Genomic DNA, 17,956 nt, shown 5'->3' with positions numbered 1-17,956 from the left:
CCATGAGGACCTATACAAACCCTATAGCTAGAATCAAGGAGGCCTGAGCTCCCAAACAGCCAAAGGAGAACACGAACACTTACAAGATTCAGTGCCCACATTCATTCATTCACTCACTGTTCAGGAAATATTTACTGGGCATCTACGATGTGCAAGATACTATACTTTGAGATGCAGCAGCAAGCAAAAAAAGCGCGGTCTCTACCCTCATGGATCTACCTGTCATCAGTCTAGATGAGAAAAAAAGTTACCAAACAACAAATCACTCAACTAAAAACTAATTAAGCAAAAAGGGAAAGAATGCTGTGAAAGTTTCTGTCTGCAACCAGACCTAGTTTAGAAGGAGAATGGATGTTGGTTAGAAAGAAGTGACACTTGAACTAACAGCTGAAGGAGAAGTAAGGGTTGAACCTAACAAGAATGGAACGGGGCACTGCAGGCTGAGAGAATGTCCCTTGTGGAGAACTGGAGCAAGATGTAACAGGGTGGTTCAGAGCAACTGAATGACCAAAACATAAGAGCAAATACTCTACAGTGATCACAAAGAAGTTCCTCTCCTGGGTTTTAACTAAGGGAGATGAAACATGATGTCAAAGCCTGTATCTTTTACAACATTCCTACAATAATAAGTAATTGTGAATCTTGAATGGCTGTTTCTTATAGCATGAACCAATAGAAATGATGGCATAAAGCCAGTGTATAGTTCAATAAAAACAATTAAAAGGGACACCAAGATCATTTAAGGCCCAGGATCACTCAGAGACTCCAGACTTAAAAGAGATCATACTCAAATGGTTCACTCACTACAAAAGAATGCCAGTTGAATGGATATAGGACCAGTGTCTACAGCCACACCCCACCCCAGTATTATTCTTCAGATCTCAATTAGTATCACATTTTCTCTGAGTGCACATGGACATATGACACGATAGTTACCATAACTGTAAATAACATCTATCCCCACTGCTGGACTCCAAGCCCCATTAGGACAGACACTGTATTTGTTTCTTTCACTGCTACGTTACCAGGGTAAGATCTGGCACTCAGTAACTACTGCCGGGTAACAATCCTAGGTAAGTGAATGGACCACATATCCTTCAGGCAATCTTTCACACCCCCCCCCCCCCATAACCAAGTGTTTACGAAGAAGTGGGTGGCAGAGAACTAGAGGGTATGATTTTTATCATAATCCAGAGGCAGATATTCTGTATTGCTAGTTAAGGGCAGATCCATATGCTTTGAAACCCACATCTTTTTACAAAACTGTGGAAGCACAATTAGGACACTTAGCTGAATAGACAGGTGACCACCATATGAGAGACAATCAACCTCTAACTCTTACAAATTCTACTTCTTTATCGCCGTTTCTCACGTCTGTCTCCTCTTAATGCTATTGCTGCTTCAGAAAAGAAGCCCCTGACGCGCCCCCACCGTCACTCTCTCTGAGTTTTATTAAGGTATAATTACATACTCTAACATTCACTCATTTTAAGTGTACAATTCAGTGATTTTCAGAAAGTTTACAGGGCTGTGCAACCATCACCTCATGAAGATTGAGAACATTCCCTCCACTCTAAAAAGCTTAAGCAACCACTAATTTTCTTACCGTCTCTATAGATTTGTTTCTAGACATCTGCCTATTTTTTGCTGGGCCTGTTCTGATAGCCTCCTAACCACACACCTACCTTCAACTTAGCCCATTTCCATCATCCTTTATACTGATGCATGATTTTTCTAAAAGGTATACCTGACTGTGTCTTTGCTTTTGATTAAAATGCTTCGGTGGTTCCCCATAGCCTATACAAAAAGTCTAAGCTCTAACATTCAAGGTCTTCACTATTTTGCCTCATTTGCTACCTCTACTATACCTCACGTTCTAGATATGCCAAACTACTTCCATTTCCCCAAAGAGATGTGTACCTCCTATTTTCTACATGGAACATACTGTTCTGTTCACATGGGAAAACAACACCCCATGTTTCCAATATGACCCAACTCAACCATCCCTCATCTGGAAGACCCCGCTGATCAATTCTGCACATTCTCTTCTCTAGGCCATCACTGAGGTGCTATTATGGCATTATTATATTGTGTCATAATCCTTGTTTACTTCTCTTTTTTTCTCTCATTAAACTGCAAGTTCCCTGAGGACAAGCATTGTCAGTTCATTTTGAGGCTTTGATGCCTAGCTCAGTGACTAACACACAGAAAGCAGTCAATATATTAAACAAAGGAGTAAACTAGTAAATGCCCTTGCTTTCTTTCAAAGGTGATATCATCTGAGTGATATTTCACAGGTTGGGGGAAAATCCATGATGCATATAAATTCTCATTCAATTCAAGTCAACCTTGAACTGGCCTCATCCTAGGAAGGAACAAACATTCCCACAAATCAGTGGGGGGGGGGGGGGGGGGGGGGAGAAGTGCCCAAGGAACTTTCTAGGTGAGAGATCACATTCACCAGAAGATTAGGAAAGGCTTTCTGAGGACCCCACTCCCCAGATTAACAACAATAAAAACAGCATCTCAAATTTTTATTGCACTTGACAAGTATTTTTCCAATGGTATTTTATCCACTTTGTACTCACGAGCAGTCATGAAATAACGTCTTAAACTTTTCCATCTAAACATAAAGAAAAAAGGCTAAAAGTTAACTAACAGACTAAAACTTACCTAAGACTAAAAGAAAAAAGACAATGTTAACAATGTTAGCAAATACTAAGAATTATAGGTGGTGTTTATTCTCTGTATTCTTGAAAATTTTCTACAGTAAACATGCATTAGTTATATCATCAGGGGAAAAAGTTAAGAAGAGAACTCTAATCCAGCTCTAGGTTTTTAACCTCTAATCTCTGGCATCATAAAGAAGGATGGAAGGTTCTCGTCCACCTTCACTGTGCAGCTCTTCTGCTTAGTTCCTGAGGCATCCTTGTTTCATGCCACTTAAATATACCTCAGCTACATCAATTCCTAAATATCCTGAGCTTTTCAAAAATTCTTCCCTCCTTCCCACAAATATTATCAAGTACCTATTACGTGCTGGCATGCCTCATTTTATTGTGCTAATTATTGATTTAAGAGAGAGAGAGAAAGAGAGAGGGGGGAGAGAGAGAGAGAGAGAGAGAGAGAGAGAGAGAGAGAGAGAGAGAGAGAGAGAGAAACATCAATGTGAGAGAGAAACACTGGTCAGTTGTTACACTCCCGACTGGGGATGGAACCCACAAGCTAGGTATGCACCCTGACCTGGAATCGAATCCACCTTTTGGTGTATGGGATGATGCTCTAATTAGCTGAGCCGCTCGGCAAGGGCTATTGTGTTTTTCTACAAATTGAAGGCAAGTCCCTCCATCAGCAAAAAGATTACAACTTGCTTTATTGTGATGTTCTTTACTGCAGTGGTTTGGAACCAAACCTGCCATATCTTCAAGGTATGCCTGCACTAGAGATAGGGAGCCAAGTAAGAGACAGTTTTTGCCTTCCAGCCAAGGAAGACAGACAAGTTAATATCCACTTAAAATAAAGTGTGACATGGGAATGCAAACACCAAGCAGATGAAAAGTCAGAATTTTCACAAATATCATTCCCAGTGGCAGCGGGTTGTGTCTTTAAACTGCAGAAGATGCAAGTAAGAGAGTAGAAATTTCTGAAGGAAGTTTGTGACATATTCATGTTTTGTGTAAGTTTTGGTGTCACTTTGAGCATTAAAGCCACAGACTTGAGAATTCGTTTGGCCGATTATTATTTGTGTTTATTCTAAAGGATGTAAGATCACTTTAGTTATAAACCACTTTGACAACAAAAGAGAGAATTCAGTATTCAACAAGGTGAGAAGTTTGTTTTGCAAGAAACAGAGCAAGAATAATCAGACTTCTCAAGCTAACGAATATGTTGTTTTCATTCAAGCAGCCCGGGCTCCAGCTGTTCCTGGTTCACAGGCCAGAGGTGGCCATGTGGTATGTTAACAGGTGACGGAACAGAATTCCAGACCAAAGTCCAACAGAGCATTGCTGCACATGACTTTGTCCAATGAGGGAACCTAGCATTTACTGGAAATCTTTTATTATAGTCAGATGTTTCCTGAGTCTGGTTTCTGAAGTGGATAAAAGGAACATAAGGAAAGTATGAAGAATGGGGCTCAGTCTTTCCAGTCATTGGAGAGGCTTGCAAAGCTCCAATTATGCAGTGAACAAGCTCCATTTTCAGATCCCACCTGTCATGGTATACATTCAACACGTGTATTCTGCTAGCTACCATGTGTATGTCTTAGAGATGCAAGCATTTTCAAAAAGTCCCCTTAAGTAGCCAACAGGTAAAATAAAAGCACATGGAAAGCTAAGCATTCTACAGTTAACAACACTGTATTGTACACTTGAAATCTGTTGAGAGAGATCTTAAATGTTCTTGCCACACGTATACACACACACACAAAGGTAACGATGTAAGGTGATGGATGTGCTAACTAACCTTATTGTGGTAATGTAATCATTTTATTATATACTAGAGGCCCGGTGCACAAAAATTTGTGCACTGGGGGGGGGGGGAGGGTCCCTCAGCCCGACCTGTGCCCTCTCACAGTCTGGGACCACTCGGGAGATAACAACCTGCTGGCTTAGGCCTGCTCCCGGGTGGCAGAGGGCAGGCCCAATCCCTAGATGCAGCCCCTGGTCGGGCTCAGAGCAGGGCTGATTGGGGAGTTGGGGCGCTGCCCCCTGTCACACTCAAGGCAGGGTCGATGGGGAGGTTGCGGCGCCACCCCCTGTCATGCACAAAGCAGGGCCCATCAGGGGGTTGAGGAGCTCCCCCGTCACTCACAGAGTAGGGCCGATAGGGGAGTTGGGGCACCACCCCCTGTCACACACAGAGCAGGGCAGATCAGGGGGTTGGGGCGCCCCACCCTGTCATACTCAGGGCAGGGCCAATGGGGAGGTTATGGCTCTACCCCATCACACACAGAGCAGGGCCCGTGGGGGGCGGTTGGGGCGCTGCCCTCTATCACCCACAGAGCAGGGCCGATCAGGGGGTTGGGGCGCCGCCACTGTCACACTCAGGGCAGGGCCGATGGGGAGGTTATGGATCTACCCCGTCACACACAGAGCAGGGCCGATCAGGGGGTTGGGGTGCCGCACCCTGTCACACACAGAGCCACAGGGCGATCAGGGGGTTTGGGCGCTGCCCCCTGTTACGCTGATCCCGGTGCCGGGAGGCCTTGTGGCTCCACTGATCCTGGTGCTGTGAGGTATATTACCCTTTTACTATATAGGATAGAGGCCTGGTGCACAGGTGGGGGCCGGCTGGTTTGCCTTGAAGGGTGTCCCGGATCAGGGTGGGGGTCCCGCTTGGGTGCCTGGCCAGCCTGGATGAGGGGATGATGGCTGTTTGCAGCTAGTCACACCCCCTTCAGGGTGGGGGTCCCCACTGGGGTGCCTGGCCAGTCTGGGTGAGGGGCTGAGGGCTGTTTTCAGGCTGGCAGGTGACTGAAGCTCCCAACCGCTCCTTTTTTTCTTTTTTTTTATTCTGGGCCAGCTTTAGCTCTGAGGCTTGGCTCCAGCTCTGAGGCCTCGGCTGCTGAAAGCAGGTATCTGGTTTGTTTGGGTTCTATAATCGAAACACTGTTTCAACTCCAGCTCTGAGACCCCGGCTGGCTGAAAGCAGGTTTCTGGGGTTTTGTTTAGCTTCTATATTTGTAACACTGTTTCAAACTGCAAGCTCAGAGGCCAGCAAGGCAGGCAGGGTACTTTGGTTTCCTCCGTCACTGAAGCAAGCAAGCCTCATGTTCGCTTCAAGCTGCCTGGCTGCCGGCCGCCATCTTGGCTGGCAGTTAATTTGCATAACGCCCTGATTAGCCAATGGGAAGGGTAGCAGAGGCACAGCTAATTACCATGTTTATCTTTTATTAGATAGGACTAGTAGCCCATTGTGCGATATCGAGCGCAGTAGGCCGCCCGCCACTTACACAGGAGCCAGCGGGAACTGCAGCGTGCCACCGGGAGCCACACTGCTTCCACGGGAGCTGTGCAGGTGCAGCTTCCGCAGGAGGTGGAAGCGAGCCGCTGGTGCCCACGGGAGCAGGGAGGGAGCTGCGCTGCTTCCATGGGAGGCGGGCCCGCTGTCTCCTCTCCAGGCCTGCGCTCAGCCGAGAAGGCTGCGGGCCAGTCCCCCATCCCTGTCCGCTCTGGCTCTGGGGGGCCGGCCAGAGCCAGGGCACGGCAGCTCACTGGCCCCGTCTCCGTCTCTGTCTCCGCTCCGGGCGTCACCTGCGCGCGCAACCTCCTCCTGTGTGGTTGTTACCCGTTACAGCATCCCAGCCTAATCTGCATATTTCATATATATATATATTTGTATATTAAATCATCATATCGTACACCTTAAACTTACACAATGTTATCTGTCAATTATATCACAATAAAGCAAGAGAGAAAAGCTAAGTATAACATATAGGGATGGAAGTAATGAAAAAGATATTTCTCTGTTCATTAATTTAACATATTTATTAAGCAACTACTGTATTTCACACTAGACTTGGGGATATAATCATAAGCAAGAATAAGAATATTCCTACTTTCAAGAAATTTATAGCCCTAGCCGGCTTGGCTCAGTGGATAGAGCATCAGCCTGAGGACTGAAGGGTCCCAGGTTTGATTCCAGCTGAGGGCACATGCCTGGGCTATGGCTCGATCCCCAGTGGGGGGGGGGGGTACAGGAGGCAGCCGATAAATGATTCTCTCTCATCATTGATGTTTCTCTCTCTCCTCTCTCTTCCTCTCTGAAATCAATAAAGAAATATTTATTAAGCAGAATGTATATTCACTAATGTTGGTTTGCAGAGCTTATCTTTTTTATATATTTTATTGATTTTTTACAGAGGAGAAGGGAGAGGGATAGAGAGTTAGAAACATCGATGAGAGAGAAGCATCGATCAGCTGCCTCCTGCACACCTCCTACTGGGGATGTGCCCGCAACCCAGGTACATGCCCTTGACCTGAATAGAACCTGGGACCTTTCAGTCCGCAGGCTGACGCTCTCTCCACTGAGCCAAACCAGTTAGGGCGAAATATTTTTTTTTTTTAAGAAATTTATAATTTGGTCTGGGAGGTTAAAACAAACAAATAAATAAACAGCACGATTGGTATAGCTCAGCGGTTGAGTATTGAGCCAGGAACCAAGCAAGGCCACTGGTTCAGTTCCTGGTCAGGGCATTTGCCCAGGTTGCGGGCTTGATCCCCTGGGGGGTTGGGGGGGGCGTGCAGGAAGCAGCTCATCAATGTTTCTATCTATCTATCCCTCTCCTCTCCTCTATCTCTAAAAAAATCAATAAAATAAAATAAAACAAACAAGTAAACATATAAATGAATAAAGTAATTTCTGACAGTAATAAGTATGAAGACTATTCAACAATGTAATAGTGGCCGAGGGTGGAAGTACAGGCAATACTAGATAGGGTGTTTCGGTAAGGATTCTCTGAGGAAGTGACATACGGGCTGAGACCTGAAGACAGGAGCCAGCCAAGAAAAGATCAAGGGTAAAAGAATTCTATGCAGAAGGAAAAATAAGTTGTGGTGCATTTAAGGAACAGAGAGATGACCAGTGTGGCTGGAACACAGAGTGTGGGAAACACAAGAAGGGTGGGAAATAAGATCAGAGAGGCAAACAGGAACCAGACCCATAGGAGGCCATGTGGAGGAGGCCATAGAAAGATGTCTGCATTGTATCTCAACAGCAGTGAAAAACTTCTGCTGAAAACCAGGGGAGTAACATAATCTTATTTATATTTTCAATATAAACTTTGATTGCTGTGTGGGAACTAAATGGACTATCCTGGCAACAGTTTATTAGTAGCCATATAGCTACCTGTGTCTTATTTTACTTTCTCCATTGCTTAGATCCTGAGAGAAATTAACCCCTCATTTAAGCTCCTCAATTTCTTCCCTAACCCCAATCTCAAACAAACAAAATCTGAGTAATGAGATTCCTGAAGATACATAGAGAGAAAGAGAGAGAGAGAGAAAAAAAGAGAGGACAGAGAAATTTTAAAAAGCATTAATTTATGGGAATGTGGCATAAAGAACAAAATCAATGAAGTAATAAAAAAGATAGAGGAAACCAGGGGTGGTGAGAACTGGTTACAGAAAGGTATATCCAAAGGTGGCAAAGAGGTGGAAGAAGCTGATGGATGAAAAGATGTCCCAGAATTCTTCACTAGAAAGGCATTTGTAACTTTAGTGGGAACAATTCTCTGCAATGATCAGACTTTGGGGATGCGCTATGAATGAGCTAAGTGGAGGCTACTGATATAGCAGATTTTTTTCAAGAAGTTTTTCCTTAGATTTATCTCATTAATTTAACTTACCAAACATACATGGAGTTCTTACTAAGCTCAACAGACTGTATGACAAGATTAAGCATGGTCCCAGACATGAATTCATGAACTATTCAGAGGATAATACAGAGAGAGAAGCAACGGCATTACAAGCCTTTAATGTTGCTATAGGAGTTCAGATGCAAGAGAAAGAATTTTTGCTGGGAGAACCTGGGAAGACGAGGAGGAGAGAGTATGTGAGCGGGGATGGGATGACCTGGTAGGACAGGCTGTGCTGGGAGGGTGGGAACATCTAAGGAAAAGCACTGAAGCATGGAAAGTGAGGGCTGTGTGGGTTTGGGAAGGTAAAATCATACCTAATGACTACATCACCACTTTCAGAAGGTAAAAATGCATCTGACTAAAAGGGAACTAGTCAATACAATCTGTTTAGATTTTCAAAAAAGGCTCTGACACATCAAAGACTATTTTTAAAAAGTGAGTCACCATTACATTGAGAAAGAAACTGCTCTGTCATTCAGGAGACAAAAGGCACTTGGCTGAGGATCAGGGGCATGACAACCGCTGGGACATCAGTACCTACAGGGAGACCAACAAGTCTGGGAGTAGCTGCAATCCTACTAGCCACTGCCCTCTAGGAGGTGGGGCAATGCAGGAAGGGTGGCAATGCTTACAAATACCTGTGCGTGCAACAGAAGCAGCCGGAATAAAAAATGGAAGTAGGCATGTGCTGAAACTGAAAGCAAATGTGAGCTTGGGGTATGGGGAAGTTTTAGTACTGATGCCCTAGAACCGTGGTTGGCAAACTGTGGCTCGCGAGCCACATGCGGCTCTTTGGCCCCTTGAGTGTGGCTCTTCCTAAGCCTTAGGAGTACCCTAATTAAGTTAACAACAATGTACCTACCTATATAGTTTAAGTTTAAAAAATTTGGCTCTCAAAAGAAATTTCAATCATTGTACTGTTGATATTTGGCTCTGTTGACTAATGAGTTTGCCGACCACTGCCCTAGAAATAAGAAAGGGATGAATTTTGCACTGGAACCATAGCTTGCTGAACCCAGACTTAGATTACACACACACACACACACACACACACACACACACACACACACCCCTCTGATCTTTTCTAAAACCCTTAAATGACAGACACGATTGTTTGTTGTAGAGTCAAAGTACACAGGAACAAACAAAACAGGAGAGGAGACATCAGCAACAAAAGTTTGGAAGCTGGAAAGCAAACAAGTAGAACTGATTCAGCAAGCCCATGAAAGCTGAATCCTATGCTCGCAGTGGGAAAAGCAACTATAATACACTACAGAGTTCCATACAGACTCCACTGCTGGCAGCACCGGCTGGGGCAGCACGGGACTTGGTTGTAATGTTTGTAAGGAGGATTCTCCGAAAGGTCAGGGGCCTCTGAGGGGACCTTGCCGAAGGCGGCAGCCCCTATCTTGACTTTTCCAAACAAGTCCGATCCCCCGGGGGGTTTTGCTAGAGTCTCTAGGTTTAGTCTTTAAACACCCGACCTTGTAGAAGCATGTGCTTTCTCAAGGATACTTACCCTGCTGATTGTATCTGTATCGAGAGGTTAATTTTAGTTCCAGCTGTTATGACAATAAAAGCCAAAGGCGGCAGGTGAACAGGGCTACTTGGCGGCGACAGCCAAGTAGTGCCTCAGCATCTCCGTCACAGAAACGTGTGTCAGAGTAATCGCTCATCGCTCAGGGTCTGCGGGTCAGCCCCGGCACACCGGGTATCAGTGAAAGTGAGAGAGAAGACAATACTGAAAACAAGACACCACACTCTTAAATATGGGCTGATAGCCAAGATCAAAAGGCATTAGAGTGTGGACGAAAAGGGGCCACATGCTAACCTGACAAGCTCAGGAAACGCCTGCATGGCAGTCTTGCAAACTCAGAGACCTAAAATAACCACACAGGATGGCCTGAAATTAAACCTTAACTAAAAGCAGTTATGGTGGGCAGTTACGTCCTAAGCCGATATCTTCACTGATAAGGTCAACCTTTACCGTAACTGAGCCTGTCTGTCTTTTTGCATCTATGATAACATGTCCTTGGGATGTCTGGGTAACTTGTGACTTCCCTTTTTATGGAGCCCCTGGGGCACAGCCTGGTGTGCTGGGTCCCAGGACAGATACCACAGATTCCTTGTTAATTGTTCCTGCACCCACCTAAGTCTGTGTCCATCATTTTACTTTTTGTCCTATCACAGAGGTTTCCCCGCTTCGCTTAATCCCACCTCCTTAAGTCTGTCACCAATGCCATTCTCCGGAGCATTATCTCAATTCGTTGAGGTTCTGCTTCCCGGCATATGTCAACAGTTTGGCTCAAATAAACTCACAAAAATTCTTTACAGGTTTCAATGGTTTTTTATGTTAACAAGAGAAAAGTATTTAATGTAAACCAAAACAAATAAAAAAATAAATGCAATGTGTTAAACCAAAAAATACACGCAGAGGTGAAAACTCAGAGGCCCTGGCACGATAGGAGCTCAGCTGGTTAGAGCATCCCCCTCATATGCCAAGGCTGCAGGTTCAATCTCTAGTCAGGGCACATGTAAGAATCAACCAATGAGTGCGAAAGTAAGTGGAACAACAAATCGATCTCTCTCTCTCTCTCTCTCTCAAAAAAAAATACACACACACACACACACACACACACACACACACGCGAAAACTTAGGGGAAAGAAAATCCTCAGAGGAGATATTTTATTCATGAAACAGGTAAAAGATGAATTTTCTAAAAAACGGAAGTGGGGGTGGGGCCGAAGGGGGGGCCCAACAGGCAAGGCCACCATCAGTTCTCAAAGGATGAGCTGTGGCCCCCCCTCCCCACACGTGATTTGGTCCAGGATGTGGCCCGCAGTGTCCGTCTGAAAACCGAGAAAAGAGTGGCGTAGCTCTCCCAAGCACGGGACTTGGTTGGAACGTCTGTAAGGAGGATTCTCCGAAAGGTCAGGGGCCTCTGAGGGGACCGTGCCGAACCAAGCAGTGCTGGTTCACTAGGAGCCTGAGCCTGGCAGCCCTCCTGGCAATGGCCTCGGTTTGGGATACTGGAACTGAGCACTTTGAGATGGAGGCAAAGAACAGCACCACAAAAGTCAGTGCACCATGTCTGCAGGGAGTCCCTTGCCCAAGTTCTTGCACCGTGATCAGTGTGCTTAAGGATGGGCTAACACCACTCAGCTCCAGAAAGGATGCTTTCACTGGAAAACCAGCATGATGTCCTTTACCCATTCCTTAATCTGGGACGCTGAGGAAGCAGGAAATACTGCAGGACCCCCTGGGACGGACGCTGAGGAAGCAGGAAATACTGCAGGACCCCCTGGGACGGACGCTGAGGAAGCAGGAAATACTGCAGGACCCCCTGGGACGGACGCTGAGGAAGCAGGAAATACTGCCGGACCCCCTGGGACGGACGCTGAGGAAGCAGGAAATACTGCAGGACCCTCGGGGACGGACGCTGAGGAAGCAGGAAATACTGCCGGACCCCCTGGGACGGACGCTGAGGAAGCAGGAAATACTGCAGGACCCTCGGGGACGGACGCTGAGGAAGCAGGAAATACTGCCGGACCCCCTGGGACGGACGCTGAGGAAGCAGGAAATACTGCAGGACCCCCTGGGACGGACGCTGAGGAAGCAGGAAATACTGCAGGACCCCCTGGGACGGACGCTGAGGAAGCAGGAAATACTGCAGGACCCCCTGGGACGCTGAGGAAGCAGGAAATACTGCAGGACCCTCGGGGACGCTGAGGAAGCAGGAAATACTGCAGGACCACCTTTGCTTCCATGCGTGCTGAGTCAAGATTGACCGAATTGCAAGAGGGCTTCTTGGAATGCTTAACTTTTTTTTCATGGTAGTAACTAGGGATAGGAATTTCAAAGCAAGGGAAGGAGTCTTAGTGCTAGAACACACTTGAGACTTTGAGGCGGACCTTAGAAATACTCAAACAACCCCACCCCCCCCCCAATAAACAAGGCTTAGGGGCTTCTAAACACATCTTGTTGGAGGCAGGATGTCAAGGACTTGGATTTTAATGGAGAGTCACGTTGTCAAGCATATTATGCCCAACTTGAAGGTATGAAGGCAAGGCACATAAGCACTAAGAAATGGAAATAAAGAAGTAAAATATAAGGTGACTTCTCTTGATTCCTTGTGTCAGCTGATAGGCCAATAACTGGCTAATAATCAAGCAGTTCTTCATTTTTAATGACTTTACTACTAGACTGTGAATTCCTTAGGAGCAGACCCTGAGTTTTATTTCTCCCTGTATCCCTACAATTAGGCACACAGTAATCGCATAGGAAACTTTAGAATTGAATAATGCCAAATCAGAATAATTCCTAGATTATCCCAGCCGTGGGCAAACTACGGCCCGCGGGCCGGATCCGGCCCGTTTGAAATGAATAAAACTAAAAAAAAAAAAAAAGACCGTACCCTTTTATGTAATGATGTTTACTTTGAATTTATATTAGTTCACGCAAACACTCCATCCATGCTTTTGTTCCGGCCCTCCGGCCCAGTTTAAGAACCCATTGTGGCCCTCAAGTCAAAAAGTTTGCCCACCCCTGTACTAGAGGCCCAGTGCATAAAATTCGTGCATTGGTGGTGTCCCTCCACCTGGCCAGCGATAGGGGCCGATCAGGGCCATCTCACCCAGTCCTGATCAGGGCCAATGGCTGGGAAGGGACCGCGGGAGGGCTCCAGGGCATGTCCGGCCCCATCTCGCCCTGTCCCTATCGGCCGGACCCCAGCAGCAAGCTAACCTGCCGGTCGGAGCATCTGCCCCTGGTGGTCAGTGCAAGTCATAGTGACCGGTTGGTCAACTGCTAGGTCGGACACTTAGCACATTAGGCTTTTATAAAATACTAAAATGCTAAGTGTCTGACCATTCAACTAGTAGCTATGACACACACTGACCACCAGGGGGCAGACGCTCAATACACAGGAATGGAAACACGGAACAGACTGATGAAACTCAGAAAGGAGGAGGGAGGGGGGAAGGCAGGAAGAGATTAACCAAAGATCTTATATACATACTAGAGCTGGGGTGGGCAAACTTTTTGACTCGAGGGCCACAATGGGTTCTTAAACTGGATCGGAGGGCCGGAATAAAAGCATGGATGGAGTGTTTGTGTGAACTAATATAAATTCAAAGTAAACATCATTACATAAAAGGGTACGGTCTTGCCGAAACCGGTTTGGCTCGGTGGATACAGCGTCAGCCTGTGGACTGAAAGGTCCCAGGTTCGATTCTGGTCAAGGGCATGTACCTTGGTTGTGAGCACATCTCCAGTGGGAGATGTGCAGGAGGCAGCTGATCGATGTTTCTCTCTCATCGATGTTTCTAACTCTCTATCTCTCTCCCTTCCTCTCTGTAAAAAATCAATAAAATATATTAAAAAAAAAAAAAGGTACGGTCTTTTTTTTTTTTTTTTTTAGTTTTATTCATTTCAAACGGGCCGGATCCGGCCCGCGGGCCATAGTTTGCCCACGGCTGTACTAGAGGCTCATGCACTGGTGGGGTCCCTTGGCCTGGCCTGCATCCTCTCTCAATCTGGAACCCCTTGGGGGATGTCAGACTGCCAGTTTCGGCCTAATCTCTGCAGGCCAGGCCGAGGGACCCCACCAGTGCATGAATTCATGCACCAGGCCCCTAAGGAAAATAAAAAAATTTGGCAAAATTGCAACATCGAAGATTATCACTTTCAGACAAAATGTTTCAACCCATGTAAGGAAAACATGCGGTGGGCTGTGTTGCTGTTACTGTGCTATTCTGAGGCAGGACATTTGTTTGTGGCCCAGCTTGGGTATGTGGACTGTTTTAACTTCGGTATTTTTATGAAAATCAAGGATATGGCATCAGTCTTCAGGAACAGTGATGGTTTCACTGACCCAATTTTAGTGATACTTGTGTTTTGAATATTTTTTAAAATCTCAGGTATGTTTATTCATCCAAATTCCAGCTAGTCCTCTCTCTGAATATAAACAGTGAAATGAAGGTTACTGGCCTAAATATAACGTACATTAAAGTTTTGGCCAAAGACGACAGAATGCCTAAGTAGGAGGACAAGATTCTGGTTGTCCCTCTTTCACTGGTTGACTAACTTTGGACAACTCATTTATTTCTTGGGGCATAGGAGAGAAAGATCACCCAGCCCCCTTCAAGTCTGCTGTGAATATTCTACTAATACCCTAGACTTTATCATCTTTTTTTATTTTATTTTTTAAATTTATGTCACAGAGGAATAAAGAGGGAGAGAGAGACTGAAACACCAATGACGAGAGAGAATCATTGATCAACTGCCGCCTGCATGCCCCCTACTGCTCATGTGCCCTTGACCAGAATCAAACCTGGGATCCTTCAGTCTGCAGGCCAACGCCCTATCCACTGAGCCAAACCAGCTAGGGCTGGACTTCATCATCTTAATGTTTATCACAAATGTTTTAAAATCACCATGTAATTATTTATTTATTATCTGTCTTTTCTTCTAGAATAAAATCTCTAAAAAATAGAAGAAAATGGGGGGGAAAAAGAAAAAATGGAACTGACAGATACTCTAATGTGTTCAAACACATGGAGAAAGGATTCGTATAACTGGGGAAGCATTTAGGGTTGCATAGCGATAAGTACATAGAAAGCTAAGTAAAACTATTATTGACTTCAGAAAAAAACAGAATGTGCAATGAAAACACTGTAAACATGGTATCTAAATATAGCATTTTTATGGTCATAGTAAACAGACTGAATGTTGTTCTAATTATATTAGAAGAATTATGCTAGACTTCACATATGTGGTAGAAAAGTAGTGAGTGTGATAGAGTACTAAATCTTCATCTTACACTATATAAAGTCAATATATAATACTCAAAATAGAAATATCAAGAACTGACAATATAAGTATGTTATTTAGAGATTCAGAGGAAAATACCAAACAAATTAGGTTAAAAGAGTTGAAAACAGATGCCTGTTAGAGGTAGGAAATCAAGTCATGGTGGTAACGGGGGAGTACTTTATCGTTGTTTGTTTTTGTTGGTGACAAGCCTTGAAGAACTGTCTCTCTGAACTAGGCACAGGTATAACTTTAAGAAGAACAAACACTAAATTAATTTGCACAATATTATACAACCTACAGAGGTAATAGGGCTGAGGCTTCAAATCTAATTGATCTAAATTTGTAAAAATAATTAGTCTAGAATAAAAAATTAAGACAAAACCACCAAGTATATAGACCTTGTTTGGACCGCAAAAAGGCATATTTAAGATAATTAGGGACATCTGAATATGGATTAGGTGTCCTATCTAATAATAGACAAACATGGTAATTAACCGTACCTCCGACACGCTTCCCATTGGCTAATCAGGGAGATATGCAAATTAACTGCCAACCAAGATGGTGGCTGGCAGCCAGGCAGCTGAAGCAAACAGGAGGCTTGCTTGCTCCAGTGATGGAGGAAGCCAAGGTTCCCTCCTGCCACTGCTGGCCTCTGAGCTGCAGTCTAAGAAACAATGTTGCAATTACAGAAGCTAAACAAACCCCAGAAACCTGCTTTCAGCCAGCCGGGCCTCAGAGCTGGAGCTGCAACAGAGTTTCAATTATAGAAGCCAAACAAACCCAGATACCTGCTTTCAGCAGCCGAGGTCTCAGAGCTGGAGCCGAGCCTCAGAGATAAAGCCGGCTCTCAGTTCCAGTGACAGCTATAGAAGGTAAATAAATCCCAGAATTAAAAAAAAAAAGAAAAAAAGGAGAGGTTGGGAGCTTCAGTCACCTGCCAGCCTGAAAACGGCCCTCAGCCCTTCACCCAGACTGGCCAGGCACCCCAGTGGGGACCCCCACCCTGAAGGGGGTGTGACCAGCTACAAACAGCCATCATCCCCTCATCTAGGCTGGCCAGGCACCCAAGCGGGACCCCCACCCGTGCACCAGGCCTCTATCCTATATAAAAAAGAATGAAATCTTACTATTTGCAATAACATGTGTGGACATAGAAGGTATTATGCTAAGTGAAATAAATTGAAGAAAGATAAATATGATGATTTTACTTACATGTGGAATCTAAAGAACAAAATAAACAAGCAAACAAAACAGAAACAGATCCATAGATACAGAGAATAAACTGATGGTTACCAGAAGGGGAAATGGTTGGGGGACTGGGTAAAAAAAATGAAGATATTAAAAAGTAAAAATTGGTAGTTATAAAATAATCACAGGGATGTAAAGTACAGCATAGAGAATATAGTTAATAATCCTATATAATAAAAGCCTAATATGCTAAGTGTCTGGTCGACCGGTCGGCCGTTCAACCAATCAAAGAGTAATATGCTAATGGTATGCTAAGGCCGCTCAACTGCTCGCTATGATGTGCACTGGCCACCAGGGGGCAGACAGTCGACCGGTCAACCAGTTGCTATGTTGTGCATTGACCACCAGGGGGCAGAGCTCCAACCAATAGGTTAGTTTACTGCTGGGGTCTGGCCGATCGGGACTGAGTGAGACAAGCCGGACATGCCCTGGAGCCCTCCCACGGTCCCTTCCTGGCTGGCCAACCTCCCACATCCTTCTCCAGCCCTGATCGTGGACCAGTGGGGTCCCTCGGCCTGGTCTGTGCCCTCTCGCAATTTGGGACCCCTCAGGGGTTGTCAGCCGATTTCGGCCCGAACCCGCAGGCCAGGCCGAGGGACCCCACTGCTGCATGAATTCGTGCACCGGGCCTCTAGTATTGTAATAACTATGTATGGTGCCAGGTGGGTACTAGACTTATCGGATCCCTTTGTAAATTACATAAGTGTCTCACTACTATGCTGTACACCTGAAATTATACCAAATAATACTGAATGTGAACTGTAATTGACAAATTAAAAGAAACTGTCAAGATCATCAAAAACAAAGAAAGTCTAAGAAAATGCCATAGCCAAGAGCAGCCTAAGGAGAAGTGACAGTGAAATGTAACATGAGATCCTGGATGGGTCCCAGGAACAGAAAAAGGACATTCGGTAAAAAACTTTACTCTGGCTGAGTAAAGTATGGACTTTACTTATTAAAAATATAATAATCAGCAGAATTAGGTACTATTAAAATTTTAGCAAAGATGTCTTCATTTCAGTCAGTTCTTTCTCTCTGGATGTATACCTAAATACATCTACGTATACATGCATGTGTGTAAATGAAACATCTATCATATTAATACTTTTTATATATTTGTGTATTGTGCCTTTGTATTTAACATTTTAGCATTACCTTTTCCTTGGGTTATTAAAAATATTTCATATTGTAAATTTTTTTATTGTTGACAGTATTATAGGTGTCCCCCATAGCCCCCACCCTTGATCCCTCTCCACCCAGCCCTTGCCCCCTCCCCCAGGCCTTCATCACACTACTGTCTGTGTCCAAGGAAAATATAAATAAATATATATATATATATTTCTTTGGTTAATCTCTTCCTACCCCCCCAAACCTTCCCCTCCCCCTAAGTTCTGTCAGTCTATTCCAAGCATCCATGTCTCCGGACCTGTTCTGTCATATCATAATTTCTAATGCCTCGACACTAACCCTCTAAAAAAATTATATATATTTCCATCATTTAACTGTTTGCCCGTAATCAAGACTTCATTGCAAA

At 44.8% G+C, this 17,956-nt stretch overlaps 1 protein-coding gene across 4 annotated transcripts in view; it reads right to left on the bottom strand.

Moving 5' to 3' along the window:
- The window catches only part of ST3GAL3 (ST3 beta-galactoside alpha-2,3-sialyltransferase 3), a 166,812-nt gene that overhangs the window by 101,427 nt on the left and 47,429 nt on the right, over positions 1–17,956 (bottom strand). The gene's annotated exons all lie outside the window — the stretch shown is intronic.

This window comes from Myotis daubentonii, chromosome 3 (assembly GCF_963259705.1).
Source record: "Myotis daubentonii chromosome 3, mMyoDau2.1, whole genome shotgun sequence".
In the NCBI taxonomy this organism is placed as follows: Eukaryota; Metazoa; Chordata; class Mammalia; order Chiroptera; family Vespertilionidae; genus Myotis; species Myotis daubentonii.
This window is presented reverse-complemented; position numbering and strand designations above follow the sequence as displayed.